Source organism: Mustela nivalis (assembly GCF_964662115.1).
Source record: "Mustela nivalis genome assembly, chromosome: 9".
Lineage (NCBI taxonomy): Eukaryota > Metazoa > Chordata > Mammalia > Carnivora > Mustelidae > Mustela > Mustela nivalis.
Window position 1 is genome coordinate 20,386,536 of NC_139028.1, and position 24,393 is coordinate 20,410,928.

A 24,393-nucleotide genomic window follows, 5' to 3' on the forward strand; every position below is an offset into this window, starting at 1 on the left:
CCCAGGGATGCTGGGTTGAGGGTTGGCAGTCTGCAGGATGTGGCCTAAAGGATGGGCTGAGAGTGTGGGTAGAGGGCATCTGCTCTGAGCTGAGAGGAGGGTCTGCCACGGGCTTTGGAGCAATTCTGGCTGTTGGCAGAGGGAGAAAGCCTGGGGAAAATGGTCCTGTAGCAAGACCAGGGACAAGGGCTATCAGGTGGGTCCCACGCACTTGAAAAGTACAGGACATTCACCTATTTCAACTTGGCTTTGCAAGGAAGGGGGAGAAATTCCTATGAATGCGATCCAGGACCAAGAAGACCCTGGCCCAACCCATGCCCTAGCAGTTACTTTTTGCCAACGGGGCTTAAGAGACCTGGGGGTCTGGGGCAATGGGCAGCAGCTGTCTAGCTGCCCCAATAGGGAGCCTGACTGAAAGACCCCCGAAAATGCCAACGAAAGGACGAAAACTTCCTCCAGTTCCAAGCCCAGCTCAGCCACACACATTCGGATCCCAGCTCACCAGTGAGTTATTGGGGGCATAATTCAAGCCCAGTTACTCAGTCTCTCTGTCCCTCAGTTATTTGTCTTGAAAAGGGGGACACTCATGCTTCCAGATTTGAACTAGCATGTGGGCTCAGTGAGGAAAGGAGCCAGGCAAGTGGCAAGACTTCAATCAACCAAGGAGCGTCTCTTTGTGTCTGCAGGCCGAGTTGTGGAAACTGCAGCCCTTCTTGGCCATGCAGAAAGTACAAGGATGGTATTGAGTTGGCAGAGATAACGAGGGGCAGGGGACTCCCAGGTCACAGCCTTGGACGTCTACGCAACTGAACTGCTGAATGAAACAGGCTGCCTCAAGAGAAGGGGGGGGGTCTCATTGCTGAGCCATCAAGTCTTTGGTGGCCCTGAGGAGCCTTGACCCCTGCTGGGGACACCCTTGCAAGTTGCCCTTGTCCAGAATCTGCCAGGAGTCACATGTACCACAGGCGCTCTCCTGCTTAATCTGGCCCTCCTCTAAATGCCCCCTCAAAGTCTCCCGTCCTATAATCTTCATCTACGGGGGAGGCAGCTTTGATCCCCACATATAGTCTAAATCCAGCTCCACAACCTCTGCAAAGTCCTCAAGTAGCCTTCCTGAGTAGGAGGTTTGAGGCCGGGAGAGAACAGACCCTGATCCAGGAGTTCCGATGTGGGACAGGCCCAAGGTTTGCGACACAGTCCATGGACACTTCCCTCTGCGGGTCCACAGCTCTGCTCTGCAGGGGAAGCCATAGCCATGGCCCTCATCGGGGCCCTCGGCATCTCTCCCGTGCCCAGTTATTCCCACCTGTCTGCGCCCCTCCTTCTGCCCGCACCGTCCCCAGGGCCACCGCTCTGATGTGCTGCGGCTCATTCATTATTCAGACATTTCCTCGGTTCAGAGGCCCGGGGGCCGGAGGGTTGGCAGTCTGCATGCTCTTGCCTCTCCCGGGCTGTATTGAGAATGCAGATGCGCCAGGCTGGGGTTCAGGATGTGGCCAAAACGCAGCCCTAGGTCTGGGGGCATCCTCGGGCTTTATGCTCTAGGCCTGCATCCTTTCATGGGGAGCCCTGAGGGCCAAGGCTTTCACCCCCACCCTGGGGAGCCACAGTGGAAAGCAGGTGGAATCTGACCCAGGGGCAGGCTCTTTACAAGCGGCAAGTGATGAGACCTGACTACTCCAGAGCAGCACTAGAGTCACCTGACCATGAGCTTGGGAGCCAAAGGCAACACAAAAGCCTGGGCAAGCCCCTGGGCAGAGGGACAGAGAGCCCCCCTGAGGAGGGGCCAAGACACCTGCCAAATCGAAAGCCAGCGGGGGCGCCCTGACCCCTGCTTTGGCTGTGCGGGAGGTGGGCTGGGAGGGCAGAGGTCTCTCTCACCTGGATCATGGGTCCTGTGATGTGCATCCAAAAGCTGACATTGCTCTGCTCCTCCCGTCTCGGGCTTCTGGCTGCACAATCCTCTTTTCTGAAGTTTCCCTCCCAGGGTGGGCCGATCAGCAACTTAGCCTTCAGTTACTTGAATAAAAACAAGGGCTGAAAGAAGAGAGAGAGAGAGAGAGAGGGTCACATTGCCTGGCCCTAAATATGTCTTTTCCCTTTGCCTATCCTGGATCAACCTCCAGCACAGCTTGGATCCACGACTCTCCCTCCTCCCCCAGCATCAAAGCTGGAATCTTCTGTATACATCTGTGCTTCCCTGAGTCTAGTATTGGATCCCTAGGCTGGCCAAAGGAGAGGGAGTCAGCGTTGCTCCTCACTGGCAGGAGAGTGTTCACGGGGACCCGCCCCCACCCCGCACTGCCCTACACAGAGATTGAAGATGGGCACACCCAGCAGGGACGGTTTCCTCTTTTCTGTCTCTGTGCCTGGCTCTGCAGGATCAGCCTGGAGCACATGGTGAAGGCGATCTTGGTCATTTCCCTCCACAAAGCCCCATTTTGGAGACAACCAAAGGGGACCTCAAAGAAGAAGTCTCTCTATGAGGCCACTGAAGGCAGAGAGGGAGGGAAAACAAGAAGCCAGGGAGAACTTTCTTTCTGGGACTCTAAAGAGTAGGCTTCTTCATAGAAATCTGAGGATCCTGTTGAGCACCCAGAAAGTGAGGCTGGCCAGGGAGCAGACAGGCTCTCGAAAGTGTGGCTTGTTCATTGCCTTCTACAGGCACATTGCTTTTTGAAACCCAGCCCCCAGGCCTGCATTCCTTCCCTGTACCCCCCCCCACCCCCGCAATAGCTCCTGGGGAGGGGACCAGCCTGAGCACGGAGGACGGCACGAGAGTTTCAGACTCTGGCCAGAAGCCAGACCGCCCAAGGCTTTGTGCAGGACCTAGAGATCTGGAGTCTTCCATGAAGCAGGTGTGGGACACCCTCAACTGGGTCTCCCAACGCCTCCGGCCTCCGAGCTCCGGGCATCCGAAGTTTAATAAAGGGCTTTATCCAGAAGTAATATGATTAGTGCAGTCCAGTGTAGCCCCAGGTCCCACCTGAAGCTGTAACTACCCTCACTCACATTGTTGCCTGCCAGGAACTCCCTCCTTCTACCTGTACCCCTCTTCTCCTTCTCAAATACTCCTTGTCTTTAAGAACAGACTCAAGCACCACATGGTCCCACGCGACTCTTCCTTCTGCTCTAACTCGTGGTCCATCTCTTTCCATCAGCCCAAAACATGTACTTGGCACTTGGCCATATACAACTTGGCAATTCATTCATTTTTCCTCCAATGTTTCTCTCATTTTTCATATATATCTTTCATAGATGCCTTGTCTCCCCAGCTAGGCTTACAGAGGAGAGTCGCATCTTTATCTCCTCTGTGCTTTCCCTGGGCACACCCTACACTCCTTCACATGACCACATCTCTAGTTCAGGCATCCGCCCCCCCCCCCCCCGCCAACCCCAGCAATCACGTGATTACTGCTCAGCAACATCCTGTGCAACACAGCTAAGTTAATCTTTCTAAAGCACCACTCTGATCATGACATTTGCAGCTCAAAAACCCCCAAGGCTCCTTGCTGACAATTCAATGCAGCCCAGACTCCTCTACTTGGCATTGGAGAGCCTCCATGACCCAGCTCAAGCCCCACCAAGGCTGCCTCCATCATCCCTCTTCTACATATCCTCCATGCTTCAGTTAAACCTGATACATTAGCAGTTCCCAAGTACACTAGGATTTCTTGCCTTGGTCCCCTGCCCGGGCCACTGGGGCCACCTAGAACACCCTTTCCTCCCACCGCCATTTGTTCAGTTCCTACCCATTACTCAGGGTCCTTCTCAAATGCAAACTGCCCCTACACAGGTCCACACCAAGGGGACGCTGCTCCCACCTCCGAACCCAGGCAGCACTCGGTGTTCAATCAGAGTCTGCTTGGGGTGTTCAGTCAGGGTCTGCTTCTCATCACAGAGCGCCCTGAGCTCTCATTTATCCTCCTGCACCATTATCCTCACTCACGAGACAAGGATCACCCTGAATCTCCACAACCCAGTGAGAGGAAGTCACCAAGACTTTCCTGCTGTCTCACATCTTCCAATCTTTTCTTAAAGAGAACCCAGGAATCTAGGTAAGGATGTAGCTACTATGAAAACACACCAGCACCAGATGCAGGATGAATGTCCTGTGGGCTATAGTCAGTGGGAGGGGTGCTTTTCGGTTGCTGGCTCCAAAACCCAACCCAAGCAAGGACCTCAAAGCAGACCAGCAATTGCCCATAGGAGAAAGGTCACCCATCTAGATTTTAAGCCCTCTGGGGATCCTGTTCTTGGGACTCCAGGTTTGGGGGAGATGTGGCATTCACGGTCCTGTCTACCAACATCCTTTATATGCGAGAACTAAGGGACTCCAAGAGAAGGGGGTGCAGAAGATACCCCGGTGCCCAGTGGACTACTCAGAGCCATATGTGCTAAGTGAAATTTTCCTAAGCCTAGGAGGCCAGTGTACAGCAGGACCCACAAGACACTTACTAAACCTCCGCCTTCCTCCTGCCAAGTGTTAGTTACCCGTCCATATCATTCATGTCCCACCCCGCCACACACACAATCAACGTGATGTGGGCAGACCACCCTACCTGAAATGAGCTAGATGACCATAAAGAAAACATGGAACAGTCAAGAACACCAAACCAGGAGTGCAAAGGCCTGGACAAGGGAGAGCCACTCTGCCAAAGCCCAGCTTCTTGGTCTAGAGCGTACACAACATTAATAGTATGGAGGACAGTACTGACCGCAGGCTCCCTGCAAAGCACTCTACACATTCATCATCTCACCTGCCAACAGTGGACGGGCCCTGCCCAGGCACTGGAACCTCTGAACTGTAGCCCCTGTTATGCACTAACAGCACCTTCTCAGCCCAGGCTCCCTTACCTTACAATGCCAGGCGCTGACTTCAGCCACTGTGGTCTCTTCCTGCCCTCCCATCCTGGGTACCCCTGACTGCCTGAAGTCTCAGGCTGCCTCAGGAGTGGTTTGAGAATCACAGGAAGGACCGTGGAGGTGCAGAATGGCCTGGGGAACATAAGAAATGACCATGGGAGCTCTAACAGGAGGAAATGGAAAAGATTTGCCTGGGCTCAGCCTCCAGTGAGACATTGCAGAGCCCTGGTTGGCTGGGCCAGCCTTCTCCTAAGGGCCTGGGGCCACCTGCATGCTCTCTGATCATAGCTGGCTTGTAGCTGTTTCTGTGTGGGTTGGAAACGGTGGGCTTTTTGTAGTTTGGAGTTTAAGATATTCAGACCCCTCCCTCTACTCTTTTCCTTATTAAACTTTCCCTTGCTCCACTTATGTAATATCCAAAAATCAATCGCTTATTTTACTGTCTGTTTAGAAATGAAAGTGGGACTTAGTGGGGGAGCCTGCAAGCCAGGAGGCAGCCCCAGGCTGAGCCAGAGGCACTAGGAGGGAAAAGGCCCAGGCAGCTGGCTTCTAAGTTCAGCTGTAAAGGAGCTGAGTGTTTGGGGTCTCCAAGGGCCTCGGGGCTAGAAAAGACACCAGAGCTGAACTCTCAGTTGACGAGGCCACTCCCTCCCTTCCTCTGCTCTCCTTCACCCCAAACAGGGCCTGGAGCACCAAGCCCTCTTGAGGTCACAGCTCAACCAATGGCACAGGGCGAGATCATCCAGTTCCAGCAGTAGCTCCAACTTCCGTGCAGACAGCTCACACAGTCCTGAAGTAGTCCCATGGTGCCTGGCTTCCAAAAAGCCTCTGTGGCTAGGTATGGTCAGGTCTAGAGATCCAAGAGGGGAGGCCCTTAGAAAATTCCCCAAAGCAGCAAATAAAAACATCCTGGACATAGTAAAAAGATCAGCGGTTGGCAGCAGTTGGGAGGGAGAGAGGGAGGAATGAATGGGGGAGCATAGGAGATGTTCAGGGCAGTGAAATCACAGTGTGATACTGGAATGACAGGTACATGACACTATACATTTGTCAAAACCCATACGATATACAAAGCCGGGAGGGAACCCTACTGTGAACCATGAACTTTCATCAATAATAATGTATCAATATTGTCTCCTCCACTCTAACCAACGGGCCATACTTAGGCAAGATGGTAATAATGTAACTGTGAGGGGGAGGGCGGAGGGGATACATGGGAACAGTCGGTGTTTTCAATTCAGTCTTTCTCTAAGTCTAAAACTGCTCTAAAAAATTAAGTCTATTAATCAAAAAATAACAGCCAAGCTGCAATCAACCCAAAGCAGGTGGATATGGGGCACGCATACCATGGAAGCCTGCTCAGCAACCACAGTAATGAGTGACTGACAAGACGCATAGCACAAGAGCACATACACACACCCACACCCACACACACACACACAGAGTCCTCAGTTCAAGCTATGGAAACACTGACTTGCTGTATGACCTCAGGCAATCACTGCAATGTTTGGGCCCCAGGATGGCCCCATGTGGACCTTCTCTCCCAAGCCCCTCTCACTGCCTGACTCTTGTCTAAAACAGCAAGGAGAGGGGCGCCGACGTGGCTCCGTCAGTCATTAAGTATCTGCCTTCCGCTCAGCTTGTGATCCCAGGGTCCTGGGATCAAGCTCCCTGCTCAGCGGGAAGCCTGCTTCTCCCTCTCCCACTCCCCCTGCTTGTGTTCCCTCTCTCACTGTGTCTCTCTCTGTCAAATAAATAAATAAAATCTTAATAAAATAAAATAAAACAGCAAGGATGAGATGAAGCTAAATTTGATCCCTCTTTTGTCCCTAAGAAGGAATAGGTCTCCCCAGCCCCTGGCTGCTTGGCAGCCCTATGGCTCCCCCCTCCCTGCCAAGCATGTAGGGTTTCTCCTCTGGTGGGAATGAGCCAGGACCCAGCTCTGTGGGACCATGAGTACATGCACCAACAGCAGCAGCCACCTTCCCTGTCCTGCAAGGCTCCAGCCTCTCTGGAGCTCCTCAACTTCCCCTCCTGTCCTGGCTCTCCTTCTGCTCTCCTGACTTATCCATACATCACCAAGAATGCAATACCCTTTAAAAAAAAAAAAAAAAAAAAAAAAAAAAAAAAAAAACCATTTTGCTCTGAACTAACAGAGTCAGGCCTCATTGTTCCCAATATCACCAAGCAATTTCTGAGCTAGGGGAGTGCTGAATTGGAGCAGGAAGACGGGCAATTGGTCAGGGTCAGCTGACATGGTGGGGAGTGGGGGTTGAGAGCTCTAGGGAGGTGGGATAAAGGGCTCAGCTGCGAATCAGTAAAGAAGGATGCTGGGTCTCCAGAGGTGCAAGCAGAAATGACATCCTAATATTTCTATCTCTTCTCTTCTGATCTAACTCACCATGCTCAACCATGTAACTTCTGGAATGTACCTTCTTTTTTTTTGTTTGTTTGTTTTTTTTTTTTTTAAGATTTTTATTTATTTATTTGACAGAGAGAGATCACAAGCAGGCAGAGAAAGCAGGCAGAGAGAGAGGAGGAAGCAGTCTCCCTGCTGAGCAGAGAGCCCGATGCGGGGCTCAATCCCAGGACCCTGGGATCATGACCTGAACTGAAGGCAGAGGCTTTAACCCACTGAGCCATCCAGGCGCCCCTGGAATGTACCTTCTTTACCAACTGACAAAATCGCTTTTAAATAATGCCAACCTGCCTAATAGCTCCACCCTCATTCAACAGCAAAAATTCCAGCCAAAGAGAGTTTGAGTTCTGGAGATCCAGAACCCAGAAAACATCGTCCCGTCCCTACCTGCCTGAGGAGCGGCCGACTGTCCTCTAAGGAAGGGTCCCCAGGACCCTCCTCCAGGAAGACCCTTAGGGGAAGACACCTCCAGGAAGACTGTCTGAGAGAATGATTTGTCCCCTGAGCTGCACCATGAGCTTTGGCTCTGACACAAAGCTAGCCCCTCTTGCATTCACTTAGCTCCTAGACACGTGATACAAAGACAGCACTAACATTTCAGTTCTGCAAGTTAACGACCTACTGCTCTTATAAATCATATTTGTGAAAAAGGAGCCATATTTATTTAGTTCTCTATTTTCCAGTCCTGCCTGCTATTCCAGGCAACTCGTCATAGGGCCCTCACCCATGGGGAGTGAACAGAAAACTCTGGTGGCTGTACAGTTCCAGAAACAGAATTGTTGGTTGACTGACACCAGTTAGCCAAAGGGATATCAAAAGACTCTGAAGAGAAAGAAATGCATTTCCACAGTCCCAGAACAGAGCTGTCCAGGAGAACTGTCTGTGATGGTGTGGTCGTTCCCTGTCTGAGCCATCCAGTACCTAACCACTGAACATACAGGGCCACTGAGCACTTGAACTGTGGCCAGTATGATCGAGAAACTGAATTTGACATTTTCATTAATTTTAAAGAGTCACGATGGCTGATGGATACCCAACTGGACAGTATGGTTCTAGATAGGGGCGTCTCTGGAGATGAGGCTCATAGCGACACGAACGTGGCAGTTCCCATGGAGAGCATGGGGCCACAGCACAGTGCAGCAATAAAAAGCATGCACTCTGGGGCAACACTGTCTTGGGTTCAAATCCCATCTCATGCTAGTAGCTAGTTATTTAACTCTCTGCACTTCTGCTCCTCATCTGAATAACAAGAATAACGGCCGGAGGATGGCTACGAGGGCCAAATGAGTTCGTACGTTGAAGCAGTTTCTCCTGTATCGCGAATATTCGGTAAGTATTGTTGCTATGACAGGCACGCAGTAGGCATTAAAAAGGGGCTGTTGAATTTGAATGTGCGTCTACAAAAGAATATTCAGTAATATTTATTGGACACTCACCAAATGTCAAGCACTGTGCTAAGAACCTGACAATAACCCTGAGAGCAAAGTGTGATTATCAACATGTTAAAGGTGAGAAACTGAAGCTCACAGAGAGAAGTGCCCAGCTTCCGGATGACACTGTGTTTGATTCCAGAATCTCTGCCCAGTCTGTTTCCTTGTCTACACAATGAGCATGAGAATAGTATCTGTAGCCAAGTTTGGCAAGAAGAGAAATAAGATAATGCATATGGCCAGTGCTTTATATAACACAATGGTTTCCAACTGGGGACGATTTGCCCACCAGGAATGTCGAACATCTGGCAATGTCTGGAGACATTTGGGTTGTCGCAACTGGGAGAGAGGGTTTGCTACTAGTATCTAGCGGGTAGAGATCAGGGGTGATGCTAAATACTGCACAGACCACAGGAAACCCCCACCATAAAGAATTATCTGGCCCCAAATGTCAAGAGTGCTGAGGCTGAGGAATGCTGGGCTAGCCCCTCACAGAGTGTGTTCGACATGTGCTCGCAATGAGAGAGAGAAGGGAACTGAATCCACAAATTTCAAAAGGTACAGCTTTTGTGCAAAGCCCAGGACAGTGGTGCCATAGCAGGGCAGGAGGCTCCGGGAAAGTATTTATCACATCACAGAGAGCTTCCACTTGCCACATGAAAGAACAGTGTGTCCGGCACTGTGGGACAGATGCTTGAGAAACAGAGTGCCCGCTCTCTAGACACTTGTGATGAAACTGCACCAGTGTGAGGAAAGGAAAGAGGGCGGAGGAGGCTGGGAGCTGAACTGCTCAAGACGACGAGGAGGGGGGAGGGTGTGGGGAGGCAGTGAAACCCCTCTATCCCACCCCATCATTTCACAGCTGAGACGTGCAGAGGGCAGCAGAAGGGCCCAGAGCCTGAGGCAATGTGGACAAAAGGCAATGTGGACAAAAGGCCTCCTGCAGAGGCCGATCGCTCCCTGTACCCCAGCTTTCCTACAAACCAAGCATGAATGATACAACTTATTGCTTTGTTGGACTACAGATCGCCCAATCTCCAACCGAACACCATCATCAATGTCACCACCGTTTTCTGGGCACTCACTAGGTGCTACGCGTGGCAAAGCGAAATGTCATTTAGTCTCGTGACAACCCCATTTTACAGGTAAGGTAACCAAGTCTACCCAGTCCACTGATTCTAGAGCTACAGCCCTCATTCACCATGTGGGTTCTCCTGGTATCAGACAGGAGCCTGAACAATGGATAAAATGGGCCCAAGTCACACTCTACCCCTCCACTTGACTGCCCTTGCCGTGCCCTGACACACTGCAGGAATCAGAAAGGTCTCCCAGGTCCCAGGACAGCACCAGGCATCCAGGGTTGAGATGGGAGGGGTGCTTCCTTGAGTCCCATGGGTGAAAGCCATAGTCCCAACTTCCTCTGCCTGCACACAGGCCCTGTTCTTGTCACCTAGAACCCGATTAGGGGGCGGGAGACAGCACACAGCTGAAGAAGTGTGGGACTCAACTGGACCTTATGGGTCTTTGGGGCTCACACCTCATGTGCTTAGCAATCAGGAGATGGGGAGACAGAACAGAGAGGGCTTCGTCAACTCCATGCGCTCACGGTGGAACTTGAGGGAAGGGGAGGAATCCTCCGGACAGACTTGGAGAGAGAAGCAAGGAAAAGGCATTCCCAGCAGAGGGACTTGTGTGAACAAAGATAGTAGCGAGCAAGGTAGCTGAAGTGGGGAATGGATGCCTGACTTGGTCAGAGCAGGGGGACAAGATGGGTCCTCCTTGGGAGGGAAACAGACAAAGAGGGGCGAGGCAATGGGCGTCCAAGAGCATCCTCTAGATGGGGGTAGATTAGTGTTCGCAATGCTTCAAAAGGGATTTGCAAGGGAATTATTTATGGTGGTAACAAGCAAGCACTCATTTAGCTTATATCCCACATTATACAAACACGGCATTGAGCTTTGCAAGAGAAGGCCCTAATGCCACTCTAAATTAAATTCATCAGTGTCTTAATTAAGATCTATATTTAGTTCTTAATTAAAGGGGAGAGAAAAATCCACGATGTTGCATGGCAGAGATGTGAAATGGAGATAAATCCTCTTTCTGCCAGGATACTGGGCATCTGCCCACCCACTCTTAAGACTCCGCCCCCTACCAGGACAGGCAATCTTTTAATTCCCCCCCTTCTTTCTTTCCTTCCTCCCTGTTTCATTCATTTCTTCTTTGATTTATTCTACATCTATTTCTTGAGCCCCTATGTGGCCGGCACCAAACTTTGATTCTGGGGCTCAGTAGGAAATAAAATAGAGATAGTCCCTGCCCGCAAGGGGTTTACACTCCCCACAAGAACACCAATGGACACACTCATGTCTCAGCTCTGAGACCCTCTGGGTCTCCACTGTTCTTCAGGTGTTTCCAGCAGGAAGAATCCTGGTGTCCAGACACTCTGGAGGATGCCACAGCTGATGGCATTCATCCTACCAGCCAGAGAGAGCCTTGAAGTGTAGCCATACAGGTCCTTCAGCTTCCCCACGTTTGCCATGCTGAGCAAGCTCCTACAGGAGCCCGTGGCAGGGCAGACCCTCAGGACCCCTGTTCCTCTCTCCCATCCCCTCAAGCAAAGGATGAAGACAGGCTGTCAAGAGGATGAGGAAGGGATCTGTGAGTTTTCCTTCAACCTCAAGATTCCAGGCTTCCCTGACCCCTACTAGGGCACTGTCCCCTGGGAGTGGCTTCACGGAACAGGGTTTTTGAAGGAAGATCACAGAACACAGAATATCACAAAGACCTTTGCTCCCCAACAGTCTGAGTTCCTGGAGGGGTCAAGTGACTTGGTCAAGTAAACAGAACTGGCCAAGTACAGGAGCTAAAATACACATCCATCTGGGGCAAAGGATTGTATCCAAGAGGACACAAACATCAGTATAACAGAGTTCCTGCCCTCAGCACCACTGGTGGGGAGGAAGGGGGAGACAGTGCAAATGAGGGAGGTGGGGAGTCCGGATGGATAATCAGTGAACTCTAACCCTGCTGCACACCCTCATCCTCCAGAAAATGCTTTTTCCTCCAGGGCCCCCAGGGTCCCTCCCAGATTTGCTGAGAGCAAAGTCTGAGGGGCGGGGAGGAGTGCTATCCAAATGATGGTGGTGACAGCACAAGGGCCACTCAGCCACAACAGAGGTGGCCCTAGCTCAGGAAATAATGGGAAGCAAAAGGCAAGATGCATTTGGGCTGAGAGTTCAAGACCCCAGAGTCTGTTAGGGAACGGGATGGACAGAAGGGCATCTCGGAATACACTGTACAAAGGTACAGAATCAAGAACACAGGGTGAGTTCTGGACGCAGGCCTTGAACACAGGCATCCGACTCCCGCGCTCAGCCTTGGGGCAGCCTCCAGAGAATCTTCAGGGCTGCAGGCGTCCCCACCAGCGAGCCCGTAGCGGCCTGCACCTCCCGCCAAAAAAATGGATGGATAAGCACCCCACTTCACAGCACAGTCCTGGGGTGGGCCAGGGTGGCGGTTTATGTTACAACTGGCGACCGGATGCCCAAGCTGGGGCACCAAATCCTGGAGACCCGGCGGGCGCAGCAGTCGGAGAAGCGGCAGGGGCGAGCGCCTAGCGGGCCAGGAAAGTTAACTTGGCGCAATCTACGCATCAAAGCGGTGCAGCTGCGACTCGCAGAGCCCGCACAGCTTTCTTCTCGCTGCTCTCTTCTCCCCGATTAATCAGCGGCTACAGCGCGGCGCTTTGATCCCCGAAATCAAACCCTTCGTCTGATGGGTGACTTGATGTTATGCTAATCCGAGCTGATTGAGCTGAGATAATTACACTTCATCTAGGTTTCCTGGGAGTTCCGAATAAATATTGATGCACATCTGTCCCCCGCTCAGGTGTAGCGGGGAGCTTTGAGCTGGCAACAGTTTCGGCTGGCCGGGGACGCGCGCGCGCACTGCCGCCAGCCGCCCGCCTTCTCCAGCCACCGCCTGCTTTTACCATTGCGCCCCGAAGCGCGGAGCCCCGCGGGATGCCCAGATGCTCCAGGCGCCTGGAGAGGTGGCGAAAGCCTGGAGCTTTGAGGTTTGAGTCTCAGTGCCCCGCTATCGGCTGTGTGGTCTTTGACAAGTCACTTAACCTCTCTGAGCCCCAAACCCAGAATTTTTTCTAGTTTGCCGCAGAGATGAAATGAGATGTGTGAGAAGAGGCTGAACTGGGCGGAGTCGCACTTACCCGGAGACCTGGGGCTGGGAGGGGGAGGTGCTAGGAGGAGGCGCCCCAACCCGCACATCCTCCTCGCTTACACTTGGCGCGCTAACACTCGTGCGCCGGGAGGCGCGCTCCAGACGCTATAGAAATGAATAATAAAGCAAGCAAGCTTTTCGGTGGCGCCGCTCCTCCCCGCGGGCTAATTAGGTCGTGTTTGTAAAGCACTTCGAAGACAAAACGCGCCCCAAGTGTTAATTATCATTAGCCCCGTCCCAACACGCTTCCTGAACGGCGCGGGCAGCCCAGAGCATCCCCTTGCCAGCCTGCTTGGCAGTGGCCGGGCGGGGCTCAGAGAGCTGGCTCCCAGCCTGTCCTCCCACCCCTCCTGGCTCTCCGTCGCTTTTCCCAGGCCCTCTGCAGTTTGGGATGCGAGGACAGAGACTGGAAGGAGGCAGAGCGGGGTACAAGACATAACTACCTGCAGGTGTATCCATTCCCAGGAAGGCATCACTGAGGAGGAGCCCTAAGGTTGAGGATGTGTAGGAGCTGGCAGAGGAAATGGGTCGAGGTGGTCTCCTAGTAAGGTCTCCTAGCCTTTGCATGGACTGAAGCAATCTGTCTTCCTCGGCCTTACAGGATTTATCTCTGGCTGCCTCCAGAACACCCCCCCCCCACCCCCCAACCAGAGAGCCTGGTGCTCAATCCCGACCTCCCCTAAGGCCAGGCCAGGGCTGACAAGCAGAGAGGTACAAACCGAACTCAAGTGGGTTCTGGATGTACCAAGAGGAAATTCTGGCAGAACCTGGTCTTGAGTTAGACTGCACTGGAAGTCCTAAACACAGACTGAATATGATACAGTCCCTTCTCCCACCTTTATGGGATAATGATTACAAGGATGAGACCGGTGAAGGGTCTCCATGTATCACACAGCCAGGAGGAAGCGGAGCCAAACTCCACCTTCCAGACTTCTCTAGTGCTCAGCTTCTTCTAGACTGTTCCCCTTAGAATAACCACAGCAACACTTAGAAAGATAATAATGAATGACGTGCAGAGTTCATTACCATTTACAACAGGCTGAAACATACATTGGATTATCTCAGTCAGTCCTAAGGAGACACAGAGGCTCAGAGGGGTCAGGGGATTCAGTCTGGGTCACAGCTTACCTGGGCAGTGGGCACCCGGAGGCAGAGCCCAGGGGTACGCTCTCTGGGTCCTGTGCAGTAGCTTTCAGCTCACCTTCCCAGTGCGTCTAGACTCATTTCTCCAAAGGCACGCAACTGCTGCCTGCTCTGCTTCTCATGTCACTTTCCTAAAATTCAGCACTTTTCTGTCAACAAGCATTTTTGCCAAGAGATGTTTTCTGTTAACTTCAGAAGTTAGGCTGAGCCCCTAGACCCCTTCCACAGAAGCATGAAGAGGCGAGCCTCTTGTATGGGTGGGGGTTAGGGTGGCAGAGAGGAAAATCCTCTGAGAAAGAAGACTTTACACTCCACAAAGCAGAGGTTAGGCTACACCTATCGTTTTCTCCTCCATCACTCCTACCACTCCTACCACAGTGGCTGCCAGCACTGGTCGAATTCTGAGCAGGGGTGAAACAGAAGGAAGGAGGGGCAAGGAGAATTCATGCCCTTTCCTGATACTTGGGCCCTCCAACATTTATGTGCAGGGGGAGGGAATTGATTGGGAGGCCCTTACAGGGCAGTCTCCCCACTCCAACCTGAGGGTCTGATGCAGAAGTTAACTTCGAGCCCCTGGAATGTTCTTTAAAATACTCATTCCATGGCCTCCCCATCCCCAGTCATTCCTACAGCCACTCTCAGAACCCCTAGCCAACAGGAGCTGAGCATCGCACAGAGTGCCCCAGAGGTCAGCCATGTGGGAGTGCCGAGCAGGGTAGACACTCAAACAGAAAACAGTGGGGCCAGGAAAGCAGAGCCAACTGGGCAAGGCCTTGTTGGGGATTGGGGGATGGCGGGAAGACTTCGGCCTCCTCTACAGGAGGGTCTTGGGTTTCAGAAGCAGGGTGCTGAGGTGGAGGGGGTGGCTAGGGAGAGGTTAGGGACAGCCTGAGGGCAAAACTAACATAGGCTTCCTCTGAGGACTTCTGCGGGGAGGAGCAGCATTTGGTTTGCCAGACCCTGGAGACCTGCCACTGGTCACTAGGTCAGTTGGCGGGGAGGTAGGCTGCCTGTCAGGAGATTCGGATTGAAGGGGGCGGTGCAAGGGGGACAGGGGAGGGGAGCTGTCTTATCCATCAGTCCCAAGAGGCTCAGGGCCCAGGGCCCATTAGGGGAACCAAGGAAATGTTTCAATTTCTTTGAAATCAGAAGAAAACAAATGAGCTTCCAGATGGAATAAACCATTTCAACACATAATATCAACTTATTTGGCTTTATACCCATGCAGTTGTAAAATAGACTTACTTACCTACTTATTTTTCAGAGAGGAAGAGACCCACGGAAGGGAAAGTGCCCTGGGGGTCACAAGTGAGCGTGCAGAGGGGGGTAGGTAAGGGCTATGGGTGGGGTGAAGAGCAGCTGTCTTGGAGCCTCAGGTGCAGGGGTGGTGTGACCTCCGAGATGCCAACCGTGGGCCCGGCCCATCACTGGTGATGCCCAGGGCTTGGTGGAAAGAGGTTGCCTTTGACTGGGCCCTAAAGCTGTGCTATCACTATGATGGACACTCGGGCAGTGCTCCCTAAAAAGATCTCAGCCCTGCTGGGGATCCGCGGGATGGGCTCAAAATGGGAAAGAGAATGCAAGAGGACTGGGTTCAGCAGTGGGACGACCCAGCCTCCTGTGCCTTTGGAGAGAAATAAATGAGTGTAAATGAGGTCCAGGTGAGCACGTTTATCTTACAGTCAGGATCTGGGCATGCTTTGATCCCGAGCTGGGCATTCTTCACTGTGATCCAGAAGTGAAGAGGAAGATGAGGAGAAAGAGAGGAAATGCCCTGCTGACCAGGGCTTTCTCTCTTCCTCTTGCCCTAACTACCCCCATCGTAATGCCCTGCAAGGTCCCAAACTCTGTGTGCGGTGAGCCAGTGACCCCACCTGGAGTCAGAGGCCACATTCGCTAATCCAGAAATGAAAGCGCCCAGAGAAAACAGGCTAATCAAATTATACATTCCTGAGAACCATTTATAAGCCAGGTACATTCTTTAATCTTAATTAGAAATCTGAGCAGCTCCCACAGTCTCTGTAATCAACATTTAAACAGCGCTGACCCCCATGGCGCTAACCTTGAGAGCCATACACGGATGGGTGAGAACGGAGCTGGGGGCTGCCTTCTCACTGGGGAAGGGGTGTTCATGGGGTTGCAGGCAAGGTTGAGTCACTAGGCTACCCTCTCGACGCCCCATGTCCTGACCTCCCCAAGGACACACATACACAGAGCCTTAATCTATCCAATCTGCCCTCCAACCACCCCCACCTTGAACCAGGACCAGGTTTAGGACTTGCATCCCACACCTGTCTATTTTAACACCCTTTTAGCTAGCCCGTTCTCTGTGCTATAAGCCTGGGACCTTTCTACAAGGTATGCGTGACCATGTTGATTCCTATAGAACGCCTTTCAGTTTCCTTAAAGCCTTTAAAATACAATTCAACACACCTTGTCCCCACTCCCAGTGCCTTAAGTTTTGTGCCACAGCCCTACTACCTCTATCCCACTTCCCGAGAATGCCACTCTACCATAAGGATTATTTTGGACTGAAGGCAATTTCTAAAAACCAGACACAGGATAAACTTTTTGGTCTCCTCTCTACCAGGAAGGGCAGGGTGATTGTTATTCACTGGGAACAGCACTGGACTCTCATCTGCCCAGAGGTGGCACCAGAGTAATCTACATAACAAAGCTTGCTAAAACCACCCTTATATTCCTTCAGTTTCCCCCATGTATTTACCTTCTTACAGTTGGCCACCATTAAGAGCCTAAACCCCTACTCCTTTGTCTTGTCACTTCTCTACAAATGTACTGTTCTTTGTTCAGATGCTATAGAAGCCCAAGTTCTAACCACCTCTTCGAGTTACTCATCACTGGGTCCTCCCGTGTGTATGTAAGACATATGTGTTAATAAAATCTGTTTGCCTCCTGTTTCTGTCTATCTCCTTTTGTCAGTCTAATTTTCAAGGCCTCAGGCAATGAACTCAAGATGGAGAGAGAGGAAAAGAGATTTTTGTCCCCTTCCCTACGATACCGAACTACTATTATCCCCTGCATACACACAGCACTTTAATCTTCTGCACTTTTGTACATACTGTATAACCTGCCAGGAATGTTTTCCTCTGGCTTTAACAATCGAGTCAGCTCCTATTTAACCTTCAAAACCTTACAAAGAAAACGCATGTCCACACAAAGGCTTGTACAGGAAGTTTCACAGCAGCATGATTCATCATAATACCCCAAAACTAGAAGGAGTTCAAATGGGTCGGAGAGATCTGTGGCTGAGCCAACGGTCTCTAAAATCCAGACCCCCCAATAATATTATCTTAAGGAAAGGTGGTGCCCAGGTGAGTGAGATCAGCCTGAGTCAAGGACACAAAAGTGTACAGAGGAGGGCTGGTTTGAGCAAACCTTGTGTGTGGTGCAAAAGTTCCTTTGGACACAGAGATCCTTGGGCAGTGTATACAGTTGTGGTTAACAATGGCTGAGCATCTGAGTTCTTAAGTTCCGAAGGCCAAGTTTGGGGTCCCACTACAGTCTGACAGGGGCCTTGAGATTGGAAAAGTCACCCTTGAGATAGGACATCCTAAGGAGTATGGCCAAATGAGCCCAGGTATCAACCATGCACTTATTCAATCCACCTGTGAACTGGTATTCCAAGGCACAGTGCAAAGAGCCAGGGATGGAGCTAAGACTGCTTATGGAACTGTCTCAGCCTGGAATATGATACGACCTCACAGAAGTCCCAAAAGTGCTACTGGAACTGGGTGCATGTCACAAAAATCCTTATTTCAGCTCACTTAAATAATAAGGAAAGGGTATTATTTTATGTAGCAGAAAGCCAAGGGCTAAGGCAGGATCCAGAGCTGGCTTATGTAAGAGCTCAATGACATGACCAGGAGCCCTGCTTCTTCCTGCCCCTCCTCTGTGCTCTCTCTGGTTTCGGCTTCCTCTTCAGTCTGGTGACAGAAGCAGCTGAAACAGTTGAAGCCATCCCTTCCAGACCTGATAGTGGGCAGCACACAAGAAATGGTAGACTTTTTCTCTTCCTGGCTTTCTTCTAGAGGAAGACTATTTCCAGAAGCTTCTTTGTCTACTTCTTTTCATGTGTTTTATTGGTCCAAATGTAGGGTACATTCCCAGATCCTGAACCAGTCACTGGCAGGAGGACAAGGTTTATTTAAGACCACTTAGACTCACCGCTGAGGCCTGAGAGTCAAGGGAAATCAACTTCCCCTAAAGCCACTGGCCGTGTGGGAGAGTGGTGAGTGCCCAGATAAAATCAAGATCTGTCATGAATTTTCATGGATGAACTACCAACAATGTCTACAGTATGATGCCCAAGGAAAGAGCAGGCACCCCAGAGGTGGTGACCTTTCTAGAGGAGGTGACCTATGAGCAGGGTCTTTCACAATGGGCAGGAGTTATCAGTGAGAGAAGAGGCAGAAGGTTATTCCAGACACTGGGCTTGGCATTTGCAAAAGCACAGCAAGATATTCAAAGGCCAAGGAGATGCCTGGCTGGACTGGAACATTGGGGCCATGCAGGACAAGACATCTCAATCCAAAACTGGCTGGAAAGAGGGGCAGGATAACACAGAGAAGGCTCTCACATGCTGTGTAAGGAGCTTGAGCTTTACCATGGGAACCAGAGGATGACTCAGAAGGCGATGTGAAAATGCCCCAGTCTGGCTGGGAGAGAGCATCGCTCTCAAACTAATCCCTTGTCCCCACCTTCCAATGACACACCTAAGAGCTGCTGTCGGTCCTCATCCCCTTTAACTTCTGAGTGGCGTTTCTTATTTTGGGCAACCTGCTTCTGCTTAAGTTCAATTCTAGGTGGCCACCCCGTACACTATGCAAAGCACCCCCCTCCTCGATTTCAGGGGCACCCCTCAGCTGCCTTCTGGGGCCCCCACCCCTCTGGGCATTTCCCACTTCTTCTGCCTCCCCCAGAGCCCCACTTGGGAGTGTCCTCACTGGCTGTGTCTCTAGCCATGCTCTTTCACCACATGCTTTCTCCTGCTGTCCTCGTTCTATGTCTGCACCCTGGCTAACCCCTTCTTACTCCCAGCTTCTCGGAATGCTGGAATGCTGTCCACATCTACCCTGCAACCGAATTTGAAACCCTGGTGTTTCTTGTGACACCTTACTCTCCCTTGCTCCTCCCACTGAATCCATAGCCACCTTTCCAGATCCCTACAATTCTGATATTTGCCACACCTTGGCATAAACTTTGGGGCCTCCACCCACCACGAGTCCAGTAAAGTTCAAAGTCCTCAACTCAGCATCTGAGGCCGTCCGGGACCTGCCTCCGTCCTCTCTTTCCAGCTCGTTTGCTAGTGTTCTTCTCTGGGCCAGTTTGCCATGCCACTTTCTCCCCACACCATGCTCTGACCCCCAGCCTAACTTGTCCATCCTCTGCTGCCTGGCTCCACCAGTGGCGCCCTCCACAGGAACAGAAAGAACCACCAGCCTACTGCAGGGAAGGCGGGGTTGGCAAGCCCAACTTGGATCTACATCCACAGCCGGGCTCCTCATAGTTTTGCTCAGAAACTGAACTTTGCACTTGGAACTGCAGGTCTTCTCCCTACAGGGTAGACATCACTCCAGCGAGGAGAAGAAGAAGGCAGGCACCTTGCAGACAGGGCAGTCCTGGCAGGAGAGAGAGAGGAAGGGTGCCCAGGCCACTCTGGTGCGGGCTCCTCTTCCCATCTCGCCAACTCCTTTGGAGAGAGGAAGCAATTGAAAGCACAGAGGGCAGAGCAGAAGCAATTCTAGAGACTGCTGCGGGAGAGCTGCAGATCCATAGAGGGGGACACGGCAGAATGCTGAGGGAGGGAGAAGCCATTCCTCCCACGCCGCCATATGTTCGTTCCAGGGCAGTGAGCCTGAGCTGCAAGACTCGGCAGTCTGCATGGCTCTGGGTCCATGAACAGCTCCCCTGTGGGGGCAGCGCCATCACCTACATGCGAGCGTGGCCACCCTGGGCCGCCTCTGAAGATTCCAGCTATGACTCAGATCTTGCCCTTCATTCTAGCACTCCTCTCCAGTTTCCGGAAGAAGGTGGTTAGGACCAGTGATTCCAGAGCTGGCTGATTCCAATATCCAGTCCCTTGTCAGCAGCCAAGACCCGGGGGGGTCTGGCCTGCATGATGGTACCTGCCATTCCAGCCGGCTGTGCTAGCCTGGGGTTAAGGGCCAGGAGCTGGCAGGAGAGCTGTGGCTCATTCTTTCCAGCTCTCAACGAGCAACGGTAAGTAGCACAAGGCGGTGTGCCAATGAGGGTGGTAGAAAGGAGATCACTCCTGCCAGCACCTCCTCTCCCCTCATTAGAATCTGGTCAAAGACACCCACTAACCTGGAGATTCCAGCCAGCAGGAGCGCTGGCCCTCTGCAGCCCCAGTTTCATGCCGATCCCAGAGATGAGAGTGAGAGAGGGAGGCAGGCTGGGGCCCAAACGAAGGGCTGAGCAGGACAGGCCCTGTGGGTTGGCCTCTCACTCCTCACTCCTTCCTGAGGGGACTCCGAATGGCCCTACTGACCAGGTGCTGGGGGTCCTCTGCTGGAGGGTACTCAAGCCAGCGGCCCTACCAGGGGCCTCTGTGTCCTGGGAGAGAGGACGCAATGCCAAGGCTGGCTTCCTTCGAGCCAGCTCAGGCATCTTCCTCAATCCTTTGTGCCCAGTTCCTTGGTCCTGAGTCCGAGACCATCTCTATCCGGCTCTGAGACCCTCCCAGTACGGTTTTCTCGCAGTGTCTGTTGATGGGCGTTGCCCGCTGCCTCTCCAGGGCCATTGCCGGAGAAGACTGCTATGATGTCAGGGGTTGGGGAGGGGAACAGAGTGTATGAGAGCTACCTGTCTACCGGGGGACCAAAGTTAAATACAGATGCTTGGGTTGTATTTCTTGGTATGCTGACAGGCTCCCAGCACTGCACGACTTTTCTTCATAGCGTTTCTTATTCTACCACCCCAACTGCTTCTCCCCTTTGGCGGAGGCAGCTGTTACCAGCTTCATTCTACAGATCAGGAACTGAAGGCTCCGAGAAGTGAAGTCACTCTTGCGGTTCATGACCAGGCTAGGATGAGAGTGGGAGTGGCCTGACTCCCAACCCCATGCCTTACTTCATCTTTTCTCAGGAGTACTCCAATGAGGGAAGAGCCGTGGGCACTAACACCCTGCCCGGGAAGGTGTTCCTCCAGGGGCATCTCACTCCAAGCCCAACATAGCACCCCACTTCCAACTCAAGGAGCTGCCTGACAAAATCCTTCCACCAAAAATCTATCCTGGTCAGAAGACACAAACCTGGCTCTCTTTGCGGACTACCATCAATGGCAGACCCCATTCTTTTCCTTCCTCACCCATGGGAGCAGTCACTATGTCTTCTAAAAACCCCTAGCCAGCTTTAAAGAACGTGCTTAAATGTCACTTCTTTTGGGAAGTCCTCCCTGACTTCCAGCACCCTTCTCTTTGCTCCCACAGCCCTGGACCCAGGCTTTGCAGTATTTTTCACAGGTCAGCCTTCTCTACCAGACTAGGAGTTCATCAGATAGGATATGGCCTTGGTCATCCTGATGTCCCATTCAAGACAGGCCAGAAATGGTCCTCCCCCAAACCAGGCTCAGGCTGGGAGGCCTGGCATGCTTCCTGGAGCCCTGGCCCTGGATCTGCTGCTGCATCTCCCCAGAGAGCTCAGGATCTGGAAGGTTCCCAGCAGGGAGGATGAGTAGGCCTCCAGCCATGTTATAGTCCTTGTCCATAACTAACTACCCTTTCCCAAACCAGAAATGCCCAAGCTGAGCCTGTTGGATCTCAAGGTTAAAGGACAGCATGGGGAGGACAGACAATACCCCAGGACTGCCAGACCTCCATCACAGGTTAGACAATTGGTCAGTTCAAGAAGGGGGTAGAGGGCTCTGGTAAGCAGCACATGGTGACAAGTTACCATCTGGTGCACGGTCAGAGGTCTGCAGAGAATCAGCTTTTGCCTGTATGTCTACCCAGAGGGATCAGGGACCAAGCCCCCAGGTGAGGTCGAGGGCAGTCTCTGTTTCTAGGTGGGGACAGGGACTTCCTACTGGCCGAATGAGCTGTGCATAGAAGATGCTCCTCCCAGGCATGTTGAATGAATGAATGAGAAATAAATAAAGCTCCCACCGCCCCCTGAGTGGCAGGCTGAGCAGGGCCTCTGCGGGGTTGCGGCACCCAGGGAAAGGAAATCTAACCCTGGGCCTGCACGGAGGGTGCCTCCCGCCAGTGCAGAGAGCGAGAGCATCACGGCGGCTTATTGGGAAATCAATAAGGAGGCGGGCCCTGTCTGGGCAGGCCGACACGCTGTATACAGGCCTTCTGCAAACACAATCATCTCCTCAGTTATTAATGGGCCCGCTCGCTGCCTCTTCATTAGTGCTCAAATATCAACAGAAAACCGTTTACTTACCATGGGCTCCTGCTCGCGCCGAGCAAATTTGGACAGGGCTAGTCAAACAGGGAGCTTGTTGTTGGGCTAATGACAGAGCCCAGTGTAAAGTTTAGCAGCAGCCGAAGCAGGCAGAGAGGGCAGCAGCCTGCACCTGCCCCGGGGGGGCGGCCCAGTGAGAGCTGGCTGGGGGAGGGGAGCCGTGTCCCGGAGAAGGGGCTGCCCTGAGCCCAGACCCCATGGCCACAGTCCCACATGCAAGCCCTGCTCACATGTGAGCATCTCACACTGTCAGACCTTTACACTGGGCCTGGGCACGAGGTCTGGCAGGAATTGCCAGGCAGGGTAGAGTAGCGGCAGAGGACCTGTGTGCACAGCAAGACAGGGCACTGGTTCAAAGCCCAGCACTGGCTAACAGCATGGCTAGGCACAAGTTATTTGGCATAAGCCTTGGTTTCCTCATCTGTAAGATGGGAAATGAAACAGTGCTTCCCTCAGAGAGACACCACGAAGATTAAATGAGATAGTGCACAATACAGTGTTTAAGCCCTTTCGTTGATGAGAAACCGAGGCTTGGATGAATTGGAGACTCTCACCCAAAGTTGTGTGCTTAGGAAGTGGCAGAGTCAGACTGGACCTCTGGCTTCCAACTTCAGTTTCAGGGTGGTGCCCCTTGAGGCCTGCCCAGGGCTCTCTGCTGCCTGTGTACACCCACAAGCCCAGCCTGCTCCAAGACTGGCATCCTGCTGCAGGGGGCCCGCTCCGATCTTCCCCGGGATGGCCCCTCCCCGGCCCTCTGCCACTTGTTCTTTGCTCTCTGCGTCTCTGAGGGGATGCACACTGACACTGGGGATCTCTGGAGCTCAATTCTTCCTTCCTCACCCAGCCCTGGTCTCCCCAAAAGCAGTGTCTCTTCCTGGGGTCTCCCCTGAACAATCCATCTGGGCCATAGTAAGGAGGAGCTTGGTAAGCTTCCTTGGTGGCCAGAGTTTGAGTCCCTCTGCCCAGTGACTCAAGCTTGGGGAAGGACCCTCCCCCCCAGTCCTTGGCTCCCCGGGAGTCTGTATAGTCAGCTAGTTACTGCCTTCCCCGGGGCATCGGAGGCTCTCAAGCTGAGCCCAGGAGTTATAAGAAAGGATCTGGTGGTCGTCAGATCAGAGGGACCCGGGGTGGGGGGTGGGTCAGAGAACAGAAGACACATTCATTGTACCTGCACCTTTCACCTTCCTGCCAGTCCTCCTACCCTGTGCCCTAGGATGTCTAGCTACAAGCTTTGTCTCCGAGCAGTTTGGGTTTATTGTGGGGTGCACCGGCGAATATACCAGAGTGGTCGGAGCGAGGCTGTGCATACCAAAGGGTCCCAGGAGCGGTGACAAAGCCTCAGGGACAGGGTTCTGCCTGGAGAGTCAAGGATAACTTCACAGCGCATGAATTCTGGAGCACTGGCTAGAGGGTTGAGAAAGAGTTTACATCAAGGAAGAAAGAAAGGGCTTTCCAGGCCACGCAGACAGGAGGTATGAGGCTGGGGAGGTGCGCTGGGACCAGATCTTGATGACTTTGTGTCCCACAATAGGGCACTCAGGTGGTAATCCATGGGTGTGGAAAGCTAACAGCATTCACTCAGGCTGTCTGTGAATGCTTTCCCTGACAGGGAACTCACTCCTTCATGTGCTAATCTAGTCTGTGGCGTAAGGCCTCCAACAGCTCTTCTAAGACCTCCGCCAGCTCCTGGGGGCAACGCAAGGCAACCAGTCGGCTCATCACTCATTTTACAAAGCCTTCCCTGAGTGCCTCCTGGGAATACGTTCCGGAAAGCCATCCCTGCTCTCAGGGAGCTGCATTCTGGAGAGGGTGGAGGACACTATCATATAAACAAGCACAGAACAAGATAAGT

The 24,393-nt window shown here is 52.4% G+C and overlaps 1 long non-coding RNA gene across 2 annotated transcripts in view; it reads right to left on the reverse strand.

Annotated features, from left to right (window-relative positions):
- The window catches only part of LOC309840910, a 282,879-nt gene that overhangs the window by 252,536 nt on the left and 5,950 nt on the right, over positions 1-24,393 (reverse strand). For both annotated transcript variants that reach the window (XR_014298857.1, XR_014298858.1), the window contains exon 2: positions 1,882-2,037. This is a non-coding gene — a long non-coding RNA (uncharacterized lncRNA). The remainder of the gene's footprint in view (positions 1-1,881; positions 2,038-24,393) is intronic.